This window comes from Anoplopoma fimbria, chromosome 20 (assembly GCF_027596085.1).
Source record: "Anoplopoma fimbria isolate UVic2021 breed Golden Eagle Sablefish chromosome 20, Afim_UVic_2022, whole genome shotgun sequence".
In the NCBI taxonomy this organism is placed as follows: Eukaryota; Metazoa; Chordata; class Actinopteri; order Perciformes; family Anoplopomatidae; genus Anoplopoma; species Anoplopoma fimbria.
This window is the reverse complement of record NC_072468.1, coordinates 7,417,006-7,429,559: the sequence shown is the minus strand read 5'-3', so window position 1 is coordinate 7,429,559 and position 12,554 is coordinate 7,417,006. Positions and strand designations below refer to the sequence as shown.

Genomic DNA, 12,554 nt, shown 5'->3' with positions numbered 1-12,554 from the left:
GGTCAATATTGACCCAATGTTATGCCAAACTCATTTCTCAGCCCAGCGACACTGTGTTTGTCTATGTGTGTGTACGTGCATGCATGTATGATTGAATTATGTCTATATTGATGTAATGTCACAGGAGTTTGTTCAAGTGTGTATACGTGCCTCCTTGTGCACAGGGGAACTCTAATGTCTGCTGTTCCCACTGATGCTTTTTTATCAACAGGAAAAGTAAACCGCGCAGAGGCTTCGTCACGTTGATATGTTAGCTATTCGATACGCACCCTCTCCTCAGTTCATTTATGTTCCTCTTGTTTAACACTTGCCATTGATCAGCACAGAGCAGACTTATAGGAACAACCATTGACACAAGTGATGCTTCATCAGTGCAACACACAATTACTTTTAACCCTTGTGGGACGGTATGGTTACCAAGAAACCGACATGAAATCATCTGACCTGGTACTGTTCTAGTAACCAGGCTTGCCTATTGCTTCAGATATTTAATGGCATGATGCTATTGTTTTTCTTACACTAGTCTCTTTGCGGACCTCCGCTTCCTCACACAGGTGCTTCTGGCAGCTCGTGATGAAAACATTAGTGGATTAGGATGCAGGTTTAAGGTGCGATCTCTTTAAAATGGAAGGTGAGCCGCTGACTCAAAACATGAACCGACTGCGGTGTCTACCACACTCATTCAGGTTTTCTAAGGAGTTAGCTCCAAAGTGAGGGAAAGTGGAAATCAAAGCTCGATCATATTATGTATTATGTTTGATCCTTATTGATCAAAAAGCTGCTTAAGAGCACCGCAGTGCAGTTTCCATTTTGCTTAATGTTTAACTGGTTCTTTGCTCAGTCAGCAGGGCTTTCTGATAGTGTGTAAAATACCCATTTCCTTATCAGTTCCTTACTCTTACTGAGGGAACACTGCTGTTAGGATACATCTAAAGCCTTCCTCTTACCTGTGCATCAAGGCTGTATTAATTTAGCGCCATTAGGTTGATTCAGGGTGCGGGCAAAATAAATAAAAGGAATTGCCACCAAATTGGCACAATGTGAGTGGTCTATGATGGGCAGGTTAGCTTTGCTTTATTGGAGCCTGTTTTGATGAAGTTGTCATCAGCAGGCGTCATGACTCATCCCAGCCCGTCCAGCGTCTGGGGATGTCTCCATGCAGCACTTCCTGTTTGCACTGCTTTTCCACTGAAGGGCAAACACCACCATCAGCTGTGCGGCTGATAAAAGCCCATTACGGCCCCATTACCTGGGCCGGCCTGCAACAGGCCCCCGCTCAGCAAAACAGACCCCCTCCATCTATCTGTCTGTCTGCCTGTTCCGTCCTGACTCTGTCTGGGTCACTGTTTCATCATCATCACAGGGCGAAGTGAGGAGAAATTAGGGGGTGGGGGGATTGAAATAGTCTAAAGTTAAATTGACGACAAAAATTTCCTAGTGATTGTCTTTCAGACAACTTTAGCCAAAACATTACTAGGGTGAAATTGCTGACACAATAATGCATGTATTGCCTGAGGAAGTGCTTCGATTGAATTGCACCACATAATCCTCCAAGCTGCTACTTATGATAAACGGTACTTCAGAATATAAACACAATATTAATTTTCGTACCTGGCATACAAATACATTTCATCCATTCTTCTCCACAGTGAAATTTTTCTCATCATGACTTCTCTTCTTTAGAAAATAGTTTTCAGGGATGGGAAATGTAGATAATAGGTAAAAAAAAAAATCATTGTCCTTATAAAACAAAGTACATTCAAGGACAGCCACTTATTTAAGCTGTAAGGCTGTCGGGTTCATACAAAAGAAACATAAGGAGGCACGAGCAAAGAGGTTTTTTGCTCCTTCTTTTGATTAAAAAAGATTGTCTTTCTATATAATAAGTCTTGTTGTTTTTCTTCAGTCTCTTCCTACACCCACGCTCATGAAAAATGACTTTAACAAGATTAATTAATATGGGTTAGGCTTACCTGAGCTCTAACATTACATACATACATCAGTTATCATGAAAAGAGTGGGTTATATGAAGAAAAAAAGTTTTCAAAGTCTGACACGGAGACGTTTCATTCTTAATAGTCCTTCATTTAATTCAAATATAGATTTCAGCACACAAAGGCTTATAGCTTTTTTCCTTTTGTCCTTAAGCTTTGCATGTTTCCTCCCAGTACCAAGTATGCCTTCACCACAAGGTAGAGAGGAAAATGCGAGAGACCAGATAAACACTCGATTGCATTCAGTCAGCAAGTGACCACTCCTGAGCGAGCCCAGAGGACATCTTGTTTAGCCTCATATCACGTCCGTGCAAAGAATCTGCACATTGTCCTTGAGGCAATAACTCTGCTTTCTGCTAAAGACTTGTTTGGAAAAGGTCTGTGAGATGAGGCTGCTGAGAAAAACGTTGATACATTAAGGCTCTTTGGATATAAAAGTTGAATTATGAAGGAGTAATGCATCTTATTAATAGGATTTCTCAATTTGGATAATTCAGACACTAAAGTAAATATGATGTTCATACTGTACAGCAATATCATGAAGGTGTATAGATCTGATATTTCTATTATCTTATCAACTATTGGAGTCAGCAGACACATTTTGTGCAACCAATGTAACAGAGGATAAGCATCTGTATCGGTTTACAGCTCATCCCCAGGGGACTTTGTTTTAATGAAGAAGACTAAAAGAAGACATTTAAAATTATACAGTAAAGCTCATCTTATATGATCCTCTGCAGTGAGTGAAACGCACACATGCATAAGGTTTTCTCCTCCGCATCCCATTAATTACACAATGCATGTATCCTTCCCTGTGAGACCTCATTTCAATCCTGCATGGGATAGGCGGACTCAGTCAACAACAATGGAAAGTATCATATAGAGAGGGACAATTACAGAATGCAAATACAATGAATGGCTATTGCTGAAAATAATCTTTTCATAGACATTATTAAAAATGAGAATGAAAATCTTATGAATTGTAATTTTATTACCTGTACTGTCAATATCCTATTTTGCTACCTTACACAATTTATGGGTGGATGATATCTGGGATACACCAAAACTACATTTGCATTGTAAAAAAGAAAAGGAAATTGTGAGGAAGCAATTGATATTCAACTGCAGCACCCAATAGCACTGATTAATTCTAGTCTTTTTTCAGACTTTTTAAAACTGCACATACTGCATTCACACTCCAAAAAACCCTGAAAGCGCAAACAACTAAGATAATTGGATTCTCTTCCTGAATCAAAATCAACATTTCAAAACATAACAGCATTTGATGGAAAATTGACAAAGCAAGCAGCTGACAGAGCTAGGAACATAACATGTCCGTCGCATTCGTGTCCAAGTCTGTTCTCATAGCTTTTTCTGAGTCCTATACATTTTTATTTCAGATTCATTCTCTGTAGGTCACACTTGAGCTTTCGTCAAGGGTATTGAACTATATTTTTGTGAGCCAGTTATTACTTATTTCCCACAATATGTAATTACCTACTGGCTACCCTTGAAATCTTAAGGGTGGAAGAGGCTGCTTCAGGGTGCATCGATTTGGTCAGAGTGCTCTTCACTGCTGGGCGAGGAGTGAGCAGGTAGAGGATGTTAGACTCCCCCTCTCTATTTCCGCTCGTTACTAACTCAGTAGAGAAGCTTCTGCAAACACAGATCAAACCCTAATGAAAACAGAATCAGAGCATGCCCTTTAGAAATTAGATATCTGCCTATGAAGTCTTGTGAATATTTAATATCTGGTTTAGATTCTTAAGAGAAAGAGCTAGATGATGGATTTCATGCGGCATTGTATGTGATGTACACAGCTGGGTTTCGATTTGCCCTTCATGTGGCCTGGACAACCCCCTCTTGTTTCTGCAGGTTATTTCTTTCTTATTTTGCCTCCCTGTTTGCTTTAAACACAGATTGTGATATATTTTCAGTGGATAAACAAGTAGAGTAAAATGATCAGTTGAAGTAATATTCAACAGATCTGATTGTTATTTGCAGCCCTAATATGGAGCATATAGTTCATATTTACATAGTCAGTAATGAGTAGGCCTTTATTGCAATTTTTTCTAATATAAATTGGCTGGTATTGGTAAGAAATTAAACATGTCATTTAAAATACGGAAGCTTTCAGACTAGCAAAAGTCATGGTGTAGACTGTCCAAATCCTGCAGGAAGTAATTACATCCTCTATATCGTCTCTACCTTCTGCCGCCCTTTGTTTACCTTGTACTACACCCTAAAAATCCATTGTTCATTTTAGCACCTACACTGAAATTGCAACCATGTGCTTTTTTGTTGTATGTGGTAATCTGCATCAATGTGTATGCACTGTATATTCTCCCTGAGATTGTGTTAGCACTGCTGACTGTGCATACCACACAGTATTGAGAATATGAATGAGTGTGTTCCTCTGCTGTGCATTTGTTTGCTGTACACGCATATATATATATATGCAGTGGCTCAGTCGTTTGTCTCTGTGGCCGAGGCTGACACGAGCTGGTACGGGCCCTGGCACTGCCAACACGAAGCACCTCCTCTCCTTCCCCCTCAAAAGCTCTGATTGTTAAAGGGCAGCTTCCATCACTGAACCAGTGTTCTTTGGTTTGACACCATTGTTCAGATTCTCCCTTTCTGTCCCCTCTCACCTTGCTTAAACGCCTCTGATCTGCCTATGATATATTTCCCTTTCTTTCTTTTTTTTCTACTTCTTTTAATCAATAATTAATTAATACATTAATTAACCTCAAGATCACTGCTAAAAGGTAAATGCAACATGCACTGCATGCAAATCATCCCTTATGATTGGCCAAATGCATGTTTATTCCCTCCTGTCAGCCGCTTTTCCTGATCGATTTCATGAAAACACACAGTATGTATCTGTGCATTCTGGGTCTTTGTGTTTGTGTGCAATGTTGTAGGAGATTGTGCCTTGGTGTTGCCATGAGTTCAGGAGGCCACGTCATCTGGCCTCGACCATCTGGCAGGACAATCACTGAGTGTGTATGTGTTTTACCAGCTGGTTCTGATGCTACAAGAGTCCAGGGGGAGGGCATGATGGGTAAGAGAGTACAAAAGTACTACCCTAGCTACTGAATCCCATATGTCGGACATGATGAACTGGCTTTTTTTTCCCCCTCAGAAGAAAAAACAGCAATGTCAAATTAAAGTGATACCTGAGGCCTGTTAAGACGTCATATGTTTTATCCAGAAACATTCAGATTGTGTTGAAATCTAGTTGGGAAGGATCACAGTTCACACCTGGCAACAGATTGTGTCTCAAGTGTGGCTCAACTGATTGCTTGTCATCGGCTTTTGCTTCACTGCTCACATTTGTTTTTTATCTGTGGGACCACTCTGACAGATGGGGAACAGAGAAAGTTTTGCATTCATGGTCACCTAACACAGCTGGCGGAGACCACTGTGTCTATTTGTTAACTAGCCTTGGGTCCAAATTAATACACCTTGTCTGAGGTTTTTGGCATCAGAAAATCAACAGCCTTTTCATCTGTGAGGGAAAAATGTGTCACATTACATGCACAGTTGACCTTCACTGCAATTAGGGACGCATTTTCATTCAAACTTCACTACACACACTTGTTGTGACATGTGGCCTTGACAACTTCCAAATGTTGCATTTGCAGTTAGATCTCAATTTCACAAATTTATACTTGGCATAAATTTATATTATGCGTTTCCTTGTATTTTGAGCGGATCAAGTAGTTCCTGAATATCAAAAGTGTGAAGTTGGGCTTTCCAATATTTGTATTTAGCGATAGAAACAGCAATCAAATGTGTGATCTAACTAACAGAGACGCATTTTGTTGAGTAAACAAAAGTTTACTTGGATTTTACCATGATATGTGACACTTGACAGATGTTAATGGGATCAATGCTTCCTGCACCGGTTTTGTCTGCTTGTGATCAGATTGCTCAAAATTAATTTCCGTGCCAATGTGAACAGGCCTGCTGTATCAGAGTCCACTTTCCACCAGCAAATGAAGCTGTCCCACAGCTGACGTGTGATTTTGTGCAACATAAACCTTTTGTGTCTCCTAGTGGGTGAAAATACTGAATAGCTCTTAGATCTTAGTCAGAGCACTGGTCGCAGCTATGCAGGCTTAATACCACCCTGTTAAATTATACCACAGTGCTGGCGACAGCTTTGGCAGGAAGCATTATGTTTTGGGTTGTCTGTCATTCTGTCCCTGCCAATATTATGAACACGATATCTCAGGAAAAAAATATGGCACAAATGTCCATTTGGACCCAAGAATGAACGGATTAAAATTTGGTTGTCAAAGGTCAAGGTCATTATGACCTCAGAAAACACGTTTTTGACCATAATTGAAGAATTGATATGCTAATTATAACAACTTTACGCACATGTCTAATAGAATAAAATGATGAAGTGATGGCATGTTTGACAGACATGGATGGGAACTTCAACTTAAGTGATTGACAGAGGCATACAATTTTGAGGCGGTAATTCTTGTTCAGACTACTGTTATATTTATCGGAGCAGTATTTCACTGCTCTTTCACTGAACTGAAATTACAATTCATGAGTGAGCTTGTAGAAGAATATAATTAACCAGTGAGTCACAGTGAAGTCCCAACAAGTTGTAAGCATATATATGTGCCCATTTCCATGTCCATTTATTGAATAGATAGGCAAAGAAAATCTATCAACAATAATTTTGATAATCAATTCATTTTTCAACAAATTTGTCAAACAAATATGTCAAACATTTAATAGTTCCCTCTTTGCCTGTTTTTATAAAAAAAAATAATCTAATTGAATGTCTTTGCGTTATGGACTGTTGTTGGAACATAGCAAGCCATCTAAGGGAGGCTCTGGGTACATGTGATGGGCATTTCTCAATTTTTCTGAAATTTAAGAGACTGATGGAAAAATGATCAATAAACAGAAAATAAGATTACTACACATAAGTTGCATCCCCAAACAGAATAAAGCAGTATTTTCATTTGGTGTGACCATTGCTACTTGTTGGATTCATAAGACCTTTAAGAGCAACAGCAGAAGAACTAACTAATATGTTCTTAATATTGTTGAGAATTTACAACAAGCCAATATGGCACATCGAATGGCAAACACACACACACACACACAAACACACACACACACACACACACACACACACACACACACACACACACACACACACACACACACACACACACACAAACAAACTTGTAAATGTTTAATTAAGAGTGATACAGAGAGAGAGGTGTAAAAAGTAGAGATCGAAAATAACTGATGTTTGTCAGCAAAGAAATCAATGCCAGGAGCTGTTGGTGATGACAGGCATCGGTGTTCATTATATTTGGTTTCATTGCATGTGAGGCTCTCAGCTGCTTGAAAGAATACAGAAGCTGTGACACCGCTGTGTACATGATGGAGCCTGCAACACTGACAGCACACATGCCAAGCCAAATGTGGCTCATGCCTCGATATCTAGTGCGGGAAATTCAAAGGGATGTTTGGTTTCAATTTCACATGCCAAAAAGATCACAGACTTTATCATCACAGCACAACAGTGGTACAGTGGTGTGAATTTTTTCCTTTTGAATTACCTCCTTTCCCATCAAAGTCACTGCTCAAAGTCAAGTTTAAAGGTCATGAGGATGGCCTGGGTTATAAGAAGGGAGTGGTTCTGCTGGGGCTCTTATCTCTTCCAGAAAAATCTCTGGAGGACTAACGTCCTGAATGCCAAATAGGGTTTCCAAGACAGAGAGGGGCTTTTTTCTCAAGGCTTGTGGGTGCTTCAGATCCACCATGAATGCAGCTGCAGAACGATTTGCGCCCTTTGGTGGGAGGTTTGGTCCGGGGCCACATAGCTATGGATGTTTTTTCAGAGAAATGCTTCCCGTGCCTCAGTCCCACCACAGTCCTTGTTGTTGTCCCAGAGGCTGCACATCCTCTTCACTCTGAGGAAGAGGAGGAAAAATGAGGAGATTGAGACCCACTCCCTGCATACCTCTTCCTTCTTCCCTAGATGCCAATCTTTCTCCTCCTGAAGGATGCTGAATATCTCCACTGAACAGATCAGATCTGATCAGTTTTTGATTCCTTCACCTAACTACTTAACCTAGATCGTGTAGTAGACAGAGGTGTTGTGAGGCGCTACATCACGTCATTTGTCCCCCATTATTTCACAAGAATTATGAGGCCATCTTGCCCCTTTAGTTGCCTTAGGGACATCTTGTAGTTATCATGGTGAAATTATAAAGATGAGGTAACAGGCTATTATCTGGTCACCTTCAGAGTGTGTTAATATCTTGGCTACATGATGAGAAGTGCTGAAAACATAATTTGATTTAGGCTAGCATCTGTTGGTGCTGATAAAGTCCAGAGTGATGAGATGGACAGTTGGATAGACTTTCTCTTGGGATTTCAACACATGAATAAATCCAGTATTTATAAAGGAAACCAAGAAAGAGAATGTAACAGACCCCTGCTTCTCTCTGCAGTGTTATGAGTCAGACTGACGGATAATTGGCCCTTAGTGTTGTGCTTCTTTTGCATAACCAAATGTGGTGGAGGATGAGGAAAAAGAAACATGCTGCATCATATTTGGCCTTTTATTTCCCCTGTCTCTTCACTTCTCTTATCAGCATCTTAGCAAACAGTAAAAACCAATCAAATGTTTACAAGGGAAACACACCGACGCTTTGCCATAAGCTCCCACAGCGAAATTGAAAGTTTACAGATGTCAAATTATTGTCACACAGCTGTCGGTGACCCAGCCACTGAAACTAGGTGGCTTGAAAGGAACTACCAGAGTTTTGTCAGGTTCATCTTACAGTAAGCTCTGAACTCAATATGATATAATATATCATATAACAGGAGCAGGGATTTTCGGCGAATGTATCATAGAAAAAAGGCCGGCTATGAGTGTAGATATCCATAAGGCAAAGAGAAGTCTAACCAACAGGATCATCCTGTCCTCCCAACTTTATTATGTAGTATGCTGGGCTTGTCATATCACATTGATTGCAGTTCCATGGGCTGCTGTCTTGTCGTCTACATCAGGATACCTTATGATTTTCTGCCTCTCCCCATAAAACAATTCAATTCAATTCAATTCAATTCAATTCAATTCAATTCAATTCAATTCAATTCAATTCAATTCAATTCAGTTTATTTTGTATAGCCCAGAATCACAAATTACAAATTTGCCTCAGAGGGCTTTACAATCTGTACACATGCGACATCCTCTGTCCTTCCCTCACATCGGCACAGGAAAAACTCCCCTAGGGAGATGTTAATGTTAATTACTTCTGTGATTTTCCTTCTGTGAGGAATCAAAATGAAAGTCATCTCCCTTGTTTGCTCTTCATTTGTGCCCGTGTGACATCAGACCAGCCCCGGACGCTGAACACTGCTGAACACTGAATAAATATACATTTGAGGGACGTTGAACTGGAAACATACACATTTGAATTGCTTTTTATCATACTTTGCTTACATGGCTAAAACTCTTAAATCTTAAGCCACCTAAAAACCTTTCACAAATACCTTATACAGGTATTGCGCTGTTTTTTACAATTTAATAAGAACATATTTTAATAATGGTCTGGTTTACAGTGTCTGAAAACAGCTGATTACAATCACAAGCAGCAATTAACGGATCATCCCCTAGTTAATTTCTAATTAATGGACTACTTTTGGCAACCAGAGAATATCAACAACATCGTTCTTTATCTGATCCAGTGTGTATTCGGATGGCGATGGGCACAAATCAGTCTTCATTACACAGATGAGTCAGCAATCTGATCTAAGTAAAGATCTACCAAAATTGCTAAGTAATAACATAATGATAAATCCCAGAACAATAATACTACTGAGTCATTTATGTTTGAACCTTGAAAGCAATTTGGTTTGAGTCACCTGATTCGTCCACTATCCTTCATTATTAGGCAGTTAAAACGTGTGAGGGAGGATTTTTGTTTTTCCACAAGAAGAGTACGGTTCGGATTAGCCAAAAATGTAAGCACCTGGCTCAGTAATCACTGAGTCATCAACCAACAATCCTATCAATCCCGCATGTGTTTTGGTCAGGTTGTGCATTGGGACACTAAAACCCTGACTTAGTGCACCTTTAAAGAGGGCATACTGGGAGTCAGATGATTAATAAGTCACTCATCAGCACATAACCTTTTTTATGGCCAAACATGATGGACACGCAGTCAGTATTATGCTGCAGTGTTATGGACTGTGGGGGGCTATTAAAGGTCAACCATGTCAGGATGTTTATCTCTTCGATATTTTTATTTTATTGGTATTCCAGTGGCGGATGGTAACACCGACTGGCTTAGAAAAATGAATAACAGTTGATGGATGCTAACATTATTTCAGAGGACTCATGGGCAGGCCACTGAAGGACAAAAAAACTGCAGTTCTCTTATTTAATCTAATTTTTGCGGTAAAATAAAAGCCACAGAAGCTCTCCTGAGAGGGAACAGTAAAATATAACATATCCACTGTTGGTGACAAAGAATTATACATTTTTATACAATTTATTTGTAATTATTAACAATGCAGAGATTTTACAGTAATTAGAATGCATTGCCATGGTTTTATGAGGCTGTGCTGCTGCATGTGAGGATATAGCTCCATATACACATTCACATCTTAAACAAATGAGCTGCTGCATTCCATCTAGAAATGTCAGGGATCCATAAAACACATTGAACATGCACAGTGTTTCTCTAATGAGCCTCACTGTTGGTGGGTGGCTTTTGCTCAAATGAGTGGCAGGTCCTGCTGTGTGCTAGCAAACTCCTGGGAGAAACTTGAGCGCAACAATAAGTTATTTTTTTAAGCACGTTAAGAACTTTTAGGCCAATGAAGCAAAAAAATACCACAACCCACTCAAACCATTGTGTCGATGGTGCACTCAAACTCTGCCAAAGAGAAAGTATCGAGAAACCACTGCATCCAGCTTATGAATAAAGATTATACACCAATCCAACTTTTTCAGTTCCGATACCAATACCTGGGCTTTGGGTATCAGCTCATACTGAGTACAGATCAATATTACATTTATGAGCTGTATGTCTCTATGTGTGGAAGTGACTGGTATCATTCTTTATGTGTAAGGCAACATCAGGTTTGACTGAACATTGCTTTCCTAGCTTTGTAAAACAAAATGTAACAAATAAATAAATAGATATGATTTGTTATTTATTATTAAGATAATCAATTTGTAGACCAGCCACTCTGTAAGATCTTCAAAATGAACGGGAATTACAGTTAATGTACAGTCATTCAAGTGTAAAAAAAATTTCATTGAATAGATCGACCCCATGGTGACCCCACATCAGGTCAAGCGGTTTGAGTCAGAATTGGCCTGATATCAAATATAAGTATTGGTATCTGACCACTTACTTTCAAAACTCAGAGGAGAGCATATAGACTTTTTACTGCAGATATAGAAACATAGATTATCATCTGTATAAGAAAGATGTCTAACAAAGTGGGGAATAGTCACTTTGCCCATATATCTGACTCAAATGGAGACAAATTGGCCTAAAGCTACGCATAAATTGCACCAATTTATTCAAATTGTTTCATTTTTGCCGTCAGAATAATTTGAAAGGTATTCAAAAATATATATATATTTATTTTATTTTTTACACAAAGTGGCTTTAATATAAGCGTCTTCATCTCTTACTAAAACCTGTCTTGAAGTCTTATTTTTGTTCATTTCAGTCTTTCATTTTACCATGCAGTTATGCTTTTTAGAAATAAAGTCTTAAGAGCAAGTCTGAATGGGATGTGTCATCAGCCTCAAAGCAGCTATAACCCTGAATAAATTGTACTAGTCTATTAGTGTCTCAAAATGGCCTATAAAATGGCTTTTCAGTTTGTCAAGAATGGAATTATGAGAAAATGAAACACACTCAGAGAGACAGCTTTCACTAAGTACTATTACAGCAGTACTGTGTGTGTGGCCAGGCTGCAGCAGGCTTTTAGGTAGTGAGATTATGGACGTGCTAAAGAGACCACCCCAATAGCAGGAGAGTGGTGGTATCAGCCCATTTTTCATTCAAGCCTTTTCACCATTATGTCTCATCACAGAAGGTGTTAAAAAATGATGCTTTTTATGGATGTTTTTTGTTGTCCTCACCTATGAGACCTTTTGTTGTAGACAAAGCCAAGGAAGAAAAATAAGCCCTCATTCTATAGTGAAACAACTGATGAGAACATCAAAATCGTTATTCAAATTTCTCACAAAAACACCTTTGAATGCGGACAGCATACGCATTTAAAACTTTTCTCTTCTGAAAACTTAATGAAAACTGCTGCAGGTATCAAAGAAGAACAAAAAAGTTGAACCTGTTCTATAAACATTGTTTTGATGAGGGTGTAGTTATCTTTAATATGAAGCAGTGATGTGTATAAGACAAATGGTGCCTCCTTGGGGCTCCGATCCTTAAAAAACTAAAGTTGATCTCATTCTTTACCTACCAAGTCATATTTGTATTCACATTTGATACATAACTATATCTGTTGGAAGGAAATCAAACC

General features: G+C 39.1%; 1 protein-coding gene across 1 annotated transcript in view; it reads left to right on the top strand.

Annotated features, from left to right (window-relative positions):
- The window catches only part of LOC129109952 (myelin basic protein-like), a 35,395-nt gene that overhangs the window by 21,454 nt on the left and 1,387 nt on the right, over positions 1-12,554 (top strand). The window lies entirely within an intron of this gene.